Source organism: Cherax quadricarinatus, chromosome 95 (assembly GCF_038502225.1).
Source record: "Cherax quadricarinatus isolate ZL_2023a chromosome 95, ASM3850222v1, whole genome shotgun sequence".
In the NCBI taxonomy this organism is placed as follows: domain Eukaryota; kingdom Metazoa; phylum Arthropoda; class Malacostraca; order Decapoda; family Parastacidae; genus Cherax; species Cherax quadricarinatus.
Genome location: NC_091386.1, coordinates 3439108 through 3451986, shown reverse-complemented (window position 1 = coordinate 3451986; position 12879 = coordinate 3439108). Strand labels below are relative to the sequence as shown.

The following is a 12879-nucleotide window of genomic DNA, read 5'->3' as shown; positions in this document are numbered from 1 at the left end:
GTACACACACTGACACTTACAAACACAAGTACACACACTGACACTTACAAACACAAGTACACACACTGACACTTACAAACAACACAAGTACACACACTGACACTTACAAACAACACAAGTACACACACTGACACTTACAAACACAAGTACACACACTGACACTTACAAACACCACAAGTACACACACTGACACTTACAAACACAAGTACACACACTGACACTTACAAACACCACAAGTACACACACTGACACTTACAAACAACACAAGTACACACACTGACACTTACAAACACAAGTACACACACTGACACTTACAAACACCACAAGTACACACACTGACACTTACAAACAACACAAGTACACACACTGACACTTACAAACACAAGTACAAACACTGACACTTACAAACACAAGTACACACACTGACACTTACAAACAACACAAGTACACTTACAAACAACACAAGTACACACACTGACACTTACAAACACCACAAGTACACACACTGACACTTACAAACACCACAAGTACACACGCCGACACTTACAAACACAAGTACACACACCGACACTTACAAACACAAGTACACACACCGACACTTACAAACAAGTTACAACTACCAAACAAGTCAGACATAACCATCCCCTGTGCTATTGTCTATATAAACAACTTTTGTTTACAAGTATAAACATCAGCATTGCAAACATTTTGTACACACATGTAGAATAATGTATATTAAACATGTGAGGACCAAGACTCGTAAAAACTGCGCCCAGTAACTAGCAGAAATATTGTGGGAATACACGAAGTTGTCAAGAGGAGACCAGTTCACTCCTTGTCACATACATGTAAATTCTACCTTCTGCTAAAAGTGCTTGATCCAGCAGGCTGTGATAACTGTGGGTGTGCAGCTTGCTAGCAGCAACAGCCTGGTTGATCAAGTGGACAGTGAGGGTAGAACTCTGGAGATGGGGCACAGGTATACCACAGGAATGACCTGGCTAGCACCAGACGAGCCTGGCTCATGGCTGGGCTCTGGGAGTAGACTCTAAACTCATTAGAGGTACAACATTGGCTGCTGGTATATGGTTGGCCTGGTCACAGACTGGGCCAGGGGGCACTGACCCCCTGGAACACCCTCCAGGTAAGGTCACCTGTGACCTGATACACCTGTCTTCCAAAGATACAACATTGGTAGTGGTCATAGTAATACCCATAGTAGTAGTAGTAAAATAGTGTTAGAATGATAACTGCATAGTAATAAGTAGTAGTGGTGGTAGTAGTGGTGGTAGTAGTGGTGGTGGTAGTGGTGGTGGTGGTACTAGTAGTGGTGGTACTAGTAGTGGTGGTACTAGTAGTGGTGGTACTAGTAGTGGTGGTACTAGTGGTGATACTAGTAGTGTGGTACTAGTAGTGGTGGTACTAGTAGTGGTGGTACTAGTAGTGGTACTAGTAGTAGTGGTGGTGGTACTAGCAGTGGTGGTACTAGTGGTAATGGTACTAGTAGTGATGGTACTAGTGATGATGGTACTAGTGATGGTACTAGTGGTGATGGTACTAGTGATGGTACTAGTGGTGATGGTACTAGTGGTGGTACTAGTGGTGGTACTAGTAGTGGTGGTACTAGTGGTGGTACTAGTAGTGGTGGTACTAGTAGTGTGGTACTAGTAGTGGTGGTACTAGTAGTGGTGGTACTAGTAGTGGTGGTACTAGTAGTGGTGGTACTAGTAGTGTGGTACTAGTAGTGGTGGTACTAGTAGTGGTGGTACTAGTAGTGGTGGTACTAGTAGTGGTGGTACTAGTGTGGTACTAGTAGTGGTGGTACTAGTAGTGGTGGTACTAGTAGTGGTGGTACTAGTGTGGTACTAGTAGTGGTGGTACTAGTGTGGTACTAGTAGTGGTGGTACTAGTAGTGTGGTACTAGTAGTGGTGGTACTAGTAGTGGTGGTACTAGTAGTGTGGTACTAGTAGTGTGGTACTAGTAGTGGTGGTACTAGTAGTGGTGGTACTAGTAGTGGTGGTACTAGTAGTGTGGTACTAGTAGTGTGGTACTAGTAGTGGTGGTACTAGTAGTGGTGGTACTAGTAGTGGTGGTACTAGTAGTGGTGGTACTAGTAGTGTGGTACTAGTAGTGGTGGTACTAGTAGTGGTGGTACTAGTAGTGGTGGTACTAGTAGTGTGGTACTAGTAGTGTGGTACTAGTAGTGTGGTACTAGTAGTGGTGGTACTAGTAGTGGTGGTACTAGTAGTGGTGGTACTAGTACTGGTGGTACTAGTAGTGGTGGTACTAGTAGTGGTGGTACTAGTGGTACTAGTAGTGGTGGTACTAGTAGTGTGGTACTAGTAGTGGTGGTACTAGTAGTGGTGGTACTAGTAGTGGTGGTACTAGTAGTGGTGGTACTAGTAGTGGTGGTACTAGTAGTGGTGGTACTAGTAGTGGTGGTACTAGTAGTGGTGGTACTAGTAGTGTGGTACTAGTAGTGGTGGTACTAGTAGTGGTGGTACTAGTAGTGGTGGTACTAGTAGTGGTGGTACTAGTAGTGTGGTACTAGTAGTGGTGGTACTAGTAGTGGTGGTACTAGTACTGGTGGTACTAGTGGTGGTGGTACTAGTGGTGGTGGTACTAGTAGTGGTGGTACTAGTAGTGGTGGTACTAGTAGTGGTGGTACTAGTAGTGTGGTACTAGTAGTGTGGTACTAGTAGTGGTGGTACTAGTGGTGTGGTACTAGTAGTGGTGGTACTAGTAGTGGTGGTACTAGTAGTGGTGGTACTAGTAGTGGTGGTACTAGTAGTGTGGTACTAGTAGTGGTGGTACTAGTAGTGGTGGTACTAGTAGTGGTGGTACTAGTGGTGGTACTAGTAGTGTGGTACTAGTGGTGGTACTAGTAGTGGTGGTACTAGTAGTGGTGGTACTAGTAGTGGTGGTACTAGTAGTGGTGGTACTAGTAGTGGTGGTACTAGTAGTGTGGTACTAGTAGTGGTGGTACTAGTAGTGGTGGTACTAGTAGTGGTGGTATTACAACCCAGGAGTCCAAATGGCCTGTTATCCTGGGTGTAAAGGGAGTAAAATAAACACGGCAGAAAACTTTTGACCTATATTATCCTTCACCAATTTAGAACAGAAGTATGTACACTATATACACTATGTACAGCAATAAGTATTAGTGCACTCCACGGTAAGCAAGGCAGAATAGAAGCCACTAGAGAGCAGACCGTGCTTCAACCAGCTCTAGAATGGGAATGCCAAGGGCAGACAGGAGAGCGGTACCCACATAACCTCTGCGATTGCCAAAACCATCTTCTCATTGGCTGGAACCTGAGTACTGGTTGAACGATGGGGCCCCATCGTCAATCCTCAGTCACCTGGTTCGCTGGTTGGGGGAGATAGCCTGTAAATGAGGGTGTGTACATGCGCCGAATAAAGGTTACGTACTCTTTGCATGCCACACCCACACCCCGAGAAGGCTCAGGATTAGGCTCCCACCTCCCAGTGGTAACCATGCTGCCATGGCACAAAATAATGGGACCGCATTTCCTCTCAACCATCCAACTCTTTGATAGAGCTCAGCTTTTCTCGTGACAAAAAGCCAAACCCTAAACTCAGAGCGAGACAGCAGACAGTCGGGCTAGCTTAGGTCCAAGACACGGGCGGACGGTAGCCCGCATCCCCTCACTAGAAAAAAAAACCCACACCCGGGGATAAAAAAAAGAGCTTGGAAGGGGTTACCACAAGTAACCTAACACATCCTAACCTAATATATAATTATTATAAATAATATTGTTAGACTCTTGATAAAGAGTCTGCCAACATATTTTCTTTGCCGGCAATATGTACAATTTTCAAAAAATAGGGTTGCAGTCTCAACGTCCATCTCATGAGCCTAGTGTTGTGGTTCTTCATGGTTTGGAGATATACTAGAGGATTGTGATCACTGTAGACAGTGACCACCTGCGAAGTTTGTCCCACGTATACATCAAAGTGCTCCAAAGCCAGTACCAGTGCGAGGGCTTCTTTTTCAATGGTAGAGTAAGCCCTCTGATGCGGCTCCAACTTGGCCAAGAAGTAGGCTACAGGCTGCAACTCCTAGTCCCCGTTTTGTAATAGTACTGCCTCAACCCCAGACTCACAAGCATCAACCTGTAATGAGAAAGGTTTGGAGAAGTCTGGAGACAAAAGAATGGGTGCAGTACACAATAATCTTTTTGCTTTATCAAAAGCACTTTGACATTCTGGGGTCCAATTACAGGGAACTTTGTGACTGGTAAGAGAGGTAAGAGGGGCTACAATGTCTGAAAAATTCTTACAGAATCTTCTGTAAAATCCTATCATGCCTAGGAAACGTTGAAGAGATTTCCTATCATGTGGAACTGGGTAATCTTTAATGGCAAGAACTTTAGCAAGTTTAGGAGCAACTTTGCCACTACCTACTTCATGGCCTAGAAAAGTGACAGTGGCCTGGCCAAAGGAAGACTTAGATAAATTAACAGTTAAATGGGAACTCTGAAAGGTCTCAAAAAGAGCCTTAAGTCTAAATAGGTGTTGATCCCAAGTATCAGACACCACAACAATATCATCCAGGTACGCTGCCATGCCTTCAAGTCCTTTAATAGCCTGATGGATAAGTTTCTGGAACGAAGAGGGGGAGTTTTTCATTCCGAAAGGGGTAACTATATTGATAATGACCTCCTGGAATTACGAAGGCAGAGATTTCCTTCGCCTTATCCATCAAAGGTACCTGATAGTAACCTTAAAGGAGATCTAACTTGGACACAAGTAGCCTTACCCACAAAGTCGATTATGTCATCCAGACGAGGAAGAGGGTAAGCATCTGTGATTGTGACCTCATTCACCTTACGGTAGTCTGTACACACACAAAACCCTCCATCAGCTTTTTTAACAAGGATGCACGGTGACGCCCATTGACTAGACGACTCCTCCACTAACCCATGCTCTAATAGAAATTCTACTTCCTGCTGAAGTAGTCTCTGCTTTTCAGGATTAGCTCTGTAGGGGGAGAGTTTAATAGGTTTAGAGTTTCCCACATCTACATCATGATAACCTAATGTGCATTTTTTTCGGCACATCCGAAAAAATATCAGGGTATGACTGTAGAAGCACAGTTAAACTTGTTGCTTAAGTTTCAGATAGTCCCACCATTAAAGGGCTAGGGTCCTTGAGGAGGACAGAGTTTGGAAGTTTGACATTAATTTCAGAAATAGAGTGCAAAGAGTCAGAGTCGTCCTCAGAGGAAGAGGACAGAGTCATTACTGGGACTTTATCTGGTGTATGAAAAGATTTCAATTGATTAATGTGGTAAGTTTTAGTTTTTTGAGGTCTTATCAAGGGGAGCTACCACATAATTTACACCAGATAATTTACTTACAATTTGCATAGGTCCCGTAAATCTAGCTTTCAAGGTGTGGCCAGGTATAGGTTCCTGCACCAACACCTTGTCTCCTGGATGGAAGGAGCGGAATTGTGCATTTCTGTCATACCTCTGTTTCATCTTATTTTGAGCTGCCTTTAGGTTAGCCTTGGCTAACTGATGTGCCACCTGCAACCTTGAAGAAAGGTTGTAGAGTGTTGAGCTAACGTCTTCTCCCATCCATCCTTCTTTGAGCACCCGAAGAGGACCTCGTACATTGTACCCAAAGATCAGCTCAAACGGACTATACCCGGTAGACTCTTGCACCGTTTCTCGCACTGAGAACAGCAACAAAGGTAATGATTCATCCCAGTCTGAAGGAAAGTGCATGCAAAAAGTTATCATTGTTTTTAACGTCTGATGGAATCTTTCCAAGGCGCCTTGGGACTGAGGATGATAGGCAGTGGATAAGTTGTGGATTATCCCTAACCTAGTTAATGCTTCCATAAATGCTTTGGCAGTGAAGTTAGTACCTTGATCACTTTGAATAGTTTTAGGAATGCCAAAACAAGAAATAAATCTAGTTAAAGCTTTAAGAATAGCTTTAGTGTTAATATTGTGCATGGGAACAGCTTCAGGGTATCTAGTTACTCTATCCATAATGGTAAATAAATACTGATTTCCCAACTTAGATCTAGGTAGTGGACCTACACAATCTATAATTAAATCTGCAAAAGGTTCTCCATCAGCAGGTATAGGTTGAAGAGGTGCAGGTTTAATGGAATGTCCATTATTATTATAATCAAAAAGAAGCGCTAAGCCACAAGGGCTATACAGCAATGGAATGTCCAGGTTTCCCTACTTGCTGACATTCTCGGCAACACCGGATATGATTCTTCACATCCTGCTTTAATTTTGGCCAATAAAATTCTTTTGTAATTCTATATAATGTTTTAGTAATTCCTAAGTGACCTCCTAATGAAGTATTATGATCAATATTCAATATTTGAGGTCTAAACTTTGTTGGAACTACTAACCTGTCAGACAATTGCCGGCCCTCTATCTCCTTACCAGTCTCAGTGCAGATCAAATAGTCATTTTTAAGTTCATACTTGACCGGATGATCCAAAGAGGATTTACCCATGGCTGCCTGAAAACCTTGGAATAGGAAGGCTTGATCTGGGTCTGTTCACTTGATCTACGAGGCTCTGGCCAGTTTTCCTCGTAAAACAATGTGGCCATTCCGAGATCGGAGTCGTCCTAGGATAGGTCAGCATTCTCGCCAGACAACCCTTGGGATGTTGCCCGAGTTATGGCCAACACCAGAGAAGAATTAATCATTATGGGTTCGGGACATACACTAGCAGTGGTAATGTTATTACCCAGTAATAACATGGCATCTTTCACGGGGAATCCTTCGGATACACCCACAGTCAAGTACCCAGTGTAATATTTGCACTGTACATAAATTTTATGCAAAGGGACAGAATATATAGCTCCTCCAAATGCTTCCAATAAAACAGAGGAATTCAAGGAAGTGTTCTTTGAAAGGGGTAATATTCCCTCTTATAAGTGAGCAATATGCTCCAGTATCTCTAAAGGTTTTGACTTCAGTTGTTTCGGAGTTTTCCTGAAGGGAAATAAGACTCTTACAGTAATAAGGGGCCATCCCTTTTTCTACTTCTTTTAGGGACATGTTACTAGGGATATTAGATTTTCCCAATGGGTTGGGGTTTGTCGGGCCGTTGGGACGGATGTGACCTACTTGGTTACACATATAGCAGACGACAGGTTTGCCTTTAACTCCCTGCTGACGTTGCAACTGGTGTCGCTCTGGCTGGTATCTCTCTGGATACTGCTGTCGAGTTGCACCATGATGAGGGGCTTGTCTCTCACCAGGAGGACCATAAGTTGAGAAGCGTGGCTCACCAGGTGACTTTAGTTGGCTGACGTAGACGTTCTCCCTCTGGCTGGCACTTCATTCTCCAAGGTTGACGATCTCTGCTCATGCCAGGCTGTTGAAAAGAGACTGGACCGCTCGGAGAAGGAGCGGTTAGTTTCAAAGGTATCAGCCAACCTGGCTACCTCCAATGCAGTGGTTAAGTCACGATCCTGCAGAAAGACTCGAACCTCTGGTCCCACAGACTCCAGCAGGTTGTCAATCAGGATAAGCTGCACAAGATCATCGAAGGTAGCAACACCACTTGCTTTATACCAGCTGGTAAAAGCTTTGTTCTGCTGTCCCACAAAATCAACCAGGGATTGACCAAGCTGTCTCCTGCTTAGTTTAGAAAACTTCCGATACTTAGCTGGGATACAAGTATATGCTCCCAACACTGGTCTTCACTACTTTATAATAGGAAAAATCAGTGTCATTTAACACTGACGTAAATTTCTGTGCCTTACCAAACAATGCTGTGTGAACCAACGATGCTTAATGCTGTTCCGGCCACCTCAAGGCATAAGCCTGATTTTCGAAGCTTTCGAAAAAAATTTCTGGTTCAGCCTCATTGAAGCGGGGAACAAGCTGTACTGCTTTCTGTAAACTAAAATCATTTACAAGATGCGAAAACTGCCTTCTTTCTTTTTCCCTATCAAATTCTTCTTTTGCAAATGCTCTCTGTTCCCTAGTCTGTTCAAGACTGATTTTTGCCAGCTCAAGTGCCAACGCTGCTGATTCACCTTGAGACAACCCTGCTACGCTAGACTGACGATTTTGCTCCATTGATGTATCATCTTCCTCCTGCGAGAATATAGGAATTTTGTTCCTAGCTCCCGTAGAGGGAGGAGTCTGATGTGCCATCTCTTCTTCTCGAAGTTTGTCAGTGATCAGTGAACGCAGTTGTGCAGCCGTGAGAGTGCGTTCATAATCAATGCCAATGGAACGAGCAATTTGCCAACAACGCTGTAGGGACAATTTAGGTAGGTTAAACAGAGTATATGCCGACACCAGATGTCTGACTCGTCTAGGTGGCATACCCCAATGTATAAGTTATTTGCTATGCACAGTACGATTGCAGAATACCCCAATGTAACACATTATTTGCAGAACACGCTTAGCTATGCACAGTACAATTGCAGAATACACATACGCTTACAAGGTGGATATGCAATAGCAAGGCTGACTGCAAAATCTTCACACCGAACAGGCTAGTAGCGAGCTGTTGAAAGATCACACAATAGCAAGGCTGACCATAGCAAAGCAACTGACACGCAAAATTTGTAAAGCGTTGGCAAAGCTGAATGCAATGCCAGACAGCAAGCTACACTCTGTTACACAAGATTGACCATAGCAAAGCGAGCACACTGAACAAGCTAGTAGCGAGCTGTTGAACGATCACACAATAGCGAGGCTGACCATAGCAAAGCAACTGACACACAAAGTTTGTAAAGCGTTGGCAAACCTAATGCAATGCCAGACAGCAAGCTACACAATGTTCCTGCTACCAGCTTCACCCTAGGCTCAACCCTTTCTCTAAGTCTAGCTCCAGCTCTCGGACAGGCTACCCATATTACAACCCAGGAGTCCAAATGGCCTGTTATCCTGGGTGTAAAGGGAGTAAAATAAACACGGCAGAAAATTTTTGACCTATATTATCCTTCACCAATTTAGAACAGAAGTATGTACACTATATACACCATGTACAGCAATAAGTATTAGTGCACTCCACGGTAAGCAAGGCAGAATAGAAGCCACTAGAGAGCAGACCGTGCTTCAACCAGCTCTAGAATGGGAATGACAAGGGCAGACAGGAGAGTGGTACACACGATTGCCAAAACCATCTTCTCATTGGCTGGAACCTGAGTACTGGTTGAACGATGGGGCCCCATCATCATCCCTCAGTCACCTGGTTCGCTGGTTGGGGGAGATAGCCTGTAAATGAGGGTGTGTACATGCGCCGAATAAAGGTTACGTACTCTTTGCATGCCACAGGTGGTAGTAGTAGTGGTGGTGATAGTAGCTGTGTTGGTGGTGGTAATAGTAGTGGTGGTGGTGGTGGTAGTAGTGGTGGTGGTGGTAGTAGTGGTAGTAGTAGTAGTGGTGATAGTAGTAGTGGTGGTACTAGTAGTGGTGATTGTAGTAGTTGTGGTAGTAGTAGTGGTGGTAGTAGTAGTGGTAGTAGTAGTGGTGGTAGTAGTAGTGGTGGTAGTAGTAGTGGTGGTAGTAGTAGTGGTGATAGTAGTAGTAGTGGTGGTGGTAATAGCAGTGGTGGTGTCTCATGTACCAACTGTATATTTCAGAATTCACAAAAAGCAACCACAAATTCTGTGAGGAAGGAAACCAGAGCCATCTAGTGGTGATATACACCACTAGATCTTCTGGTAACTGCTGTGTATGCTGTGGCATTCTGACTTGACAGGTGGGAGGTGGTGGGCTGGTATGATAACCTCGTTTGTGGTAATCGTTCCAGCTAGCCAGATTACTTCAGTGCAGTGACCTATGTGGTATATCGATATACCTTTGATGGGTTTCAAGAGTCTGCCCTACTCTTGCAGCCTGGTCTTGGACCAGGTTTGTCTGGTGAACCAGGTTGTTGCTGGTGGTCCTGGACCAGGCTTGTTTGGTGCTTGTTAGGTCAAGCAGGTTGTTGTTGCTGGTGGTCCTGGACCAGGTTTGTCTGGTGAACCAGGTTATTGCTGGTGGACCTGTACCAGGATTGTCTCGTGCTTGTTAGGTCAACCAGATTGTTGTTACTGGTGGTCCTGGACCAGACTTGTCTGGTGAACCAGGTTGCTGCTGCTGCTGGTCACCTAGCTCAGATATCTGTTACAACTACCACTAAGTACACTACAAGAATAAAGAGCCCTCAACAGCTTCAAGAAAGGCTTAGGAACTAGGCCTCTAAAATGTCAACATGAGAGTATATCTGGACTTATATCCATAGTTCACTTATCTGTCACAAGCAAATTGGTCAAATTTGCGTAATATATCAATGAAGGGAACAGCCATAGTCGCAAAATGATCGATATACTAGACAGATATATTAGATAAATATACTAGATAGATATACTAGGATTTTTTAGGCACAGGTGGTGTTACATGCACTAAAAATTGATGTGAAATAATGTAATCGAGTGTGTGTTGTGGATGCTGGCTCTACAACACACACTCTGGGTGACAGGTAGACCACTAGTGCCAGGGATACCTGAGGTATACCTGTGACAGGTGTCAATATACTTTCTGCTAGTACCTGGATTACTACTACCACCACTGCTACTACTACCACCACTGCTACTGCTACCACCACCATTACTACTACTACTACCACCACTACCATTACTACTACTACTACTACCACTACCATTACTACTACTACCACCACCATTACTACTACTACCACTACCATTACTACTACCACTACCATTACTACTACCACTACCATTACTACTACCACTACCATTACTACTACTACCACTACCATTACTACTACTACCACTACCATTACTACTACCACTACCATTACTACTACTACCACTACCATTACTACTACCACTACCATTACTACTACTACCACTACTACTACCACTACCATTACTACTACTACCACTACCATTACTACTACTACCACTACCATTACTACTACTACTAGCACAACCATTACTACTACTACTACTACCACCACCATTACTACTACTACCACCACCATTACTACTACTACTACCACCACCATTACTACTACTACAACTACCACCACCACTACTACTACCACTGCCACCACTACTACTACCACGACCACAACTACAACTACTACTACTACCACCACTACCACCACCACAACCACCACTACCACAACTACCACCACCACCACCACTACTACCACAACTACTACCACAACTACCACCACCACAACAACCATCACCACAACTACCACCACCCCCACAACAACAACAACCACCACCACTACTACTACCACCACCACAACCACCACTACTATCACCACCACCACCACCACTACTACCACCACCACCACAACTACCACCACTACTACCACCACAACAACCACCACTATTACCACCACCACAACAACCACCACAACTACCACCACCTTGTACAACAACCACCACCACCACAACTACCACCACCTTGTACAACAACCACCACCACAACTACCACCACCCCCACAACCACCACCACAACTACCACCACCACCACAACTGCCACCACCCCCACAATAACCACCACAACAACCACCACCACGACAACTACCACCACCCCCACAACAACCACCACCTCTACTACCACCACTACCACCACCACCACAACAACCACCACCACAACCACCACCACAACTACCACAACTACCACCACCACAACAACAACCACCACCACAACCACCACCACAACTACCACCACCACAACAACAACCACCACCACAACTACCACCACCACCACAACCACCACCACAACAACCACCACCCCCACAATCACCACCACTACTACTACCACCACCACCACCACAACCACCACCACCCCCACAACAACCACCACCACAACCACCCCCACAACAACCACCACCACCACAACCACCACTACAACTTTCACCACAACTACCACAACAACCACCACTGGTACCACCACCACCACAACTACCACCACTACCACCACCACCACAACAACCACCACCACTACCACCACCACCACAACAACCACCACTACTACCACCACCACAACCACAACTGCCACCACAACAACCACCACTACTACCACCACCACAACCACAACTACCACCACAACAACCACCAATACCACCACAACAACCACCACTTGACTTGTACTCACTGGAGCGTAGGAGAGAGAGATATATCATAATCTACACTTGGAAAATCCTGGAAGGAATGGTCCCAAATCTGCACACAGAAATCACTCCCTACGAAAGTAAAAGACTGGGCAGGCGATGCAAAATGCCGCCAATAAAAAGTAGGGGCGCCATTGGTACACTAAGAGAAAACACCATAAGTGTCCGGGGCCCAAAACTGTTCAACAGCCTCCCATCAAGCATTAGGGGAATTGCCAATAAACCCCTGGCTGCCTTCAAGACCCCTGGCTGCCTTCAAGACCCCTGGCTGCCTTCAAACCCCTGGCTGCCTTCAAGACCCCTGGCTGCCTTCAAGACCCCTCGCTGCCTTCAAGACCCCTCGCTGCCTTCAAGACCCCTGGCTGCCTTCAAGACCCCTGGCTGCCTTCAAGACCCCTGGCTGCCTTCAAGACCCCTGGCTGCCTTCAAGACCCCTGGCTACCTTCAAGACCCCTGGCTGCCTTCAAGAGACAGCTGGACAGATACCTAAAGTCAGTGCCGGATCAGCTGGGCTGTGGCTCGTACGTTGGACTGCGTGCGGCCAGCAGTAACAGCCTAGTTGATCAGGCCCTGATCCATCGGGAGGCCTGGCCATGGACCGGGCCGCGGGGGCGTTGATCCCCGGAATAACCTCCAGGTAACCACTACTACCACCACCACAACAACCACCACAACTACCACCACAACAACCACCACTACTACCACCACCACCACAA

At 45.4% G+C, this 12879-nt stretch overlaps 1 protein-coding gene across 5 annotated transcripts in view; it reads right to left on the bottom strand.

Moving 5' to 3' along the window:
- LOC128703900 (zinc finger protein 433-like) overlaps positions 1-12879 on the bottom strand; it is a 118955-nt gene that overhangs the window by 39428 nt on the left and 66648 nt on the right. The window contains exons 2-4 of one of the 5 annotated variants that reach the window (XM_070104886.1): positions 5385-5704; positions 4785-5005; positions 3998-4138 (exon numbers count right to left, since the gene is read on the bottom strand). The exons of 2 other annotated variants lie outside the window; for them this stretch is intronic. The gene's annotated coding sequence lies outside the window, so the exon portion shown is untranslated. The remainder of the gene's footprint in view (positions 1-3997; positions 4139-4784; positions 5006-5384; positions 5705-12879) is intronic. 2 more of the 5 variants (XM_070104885.1, XM_070104884.1) reach the window with 2 other exon arrangements.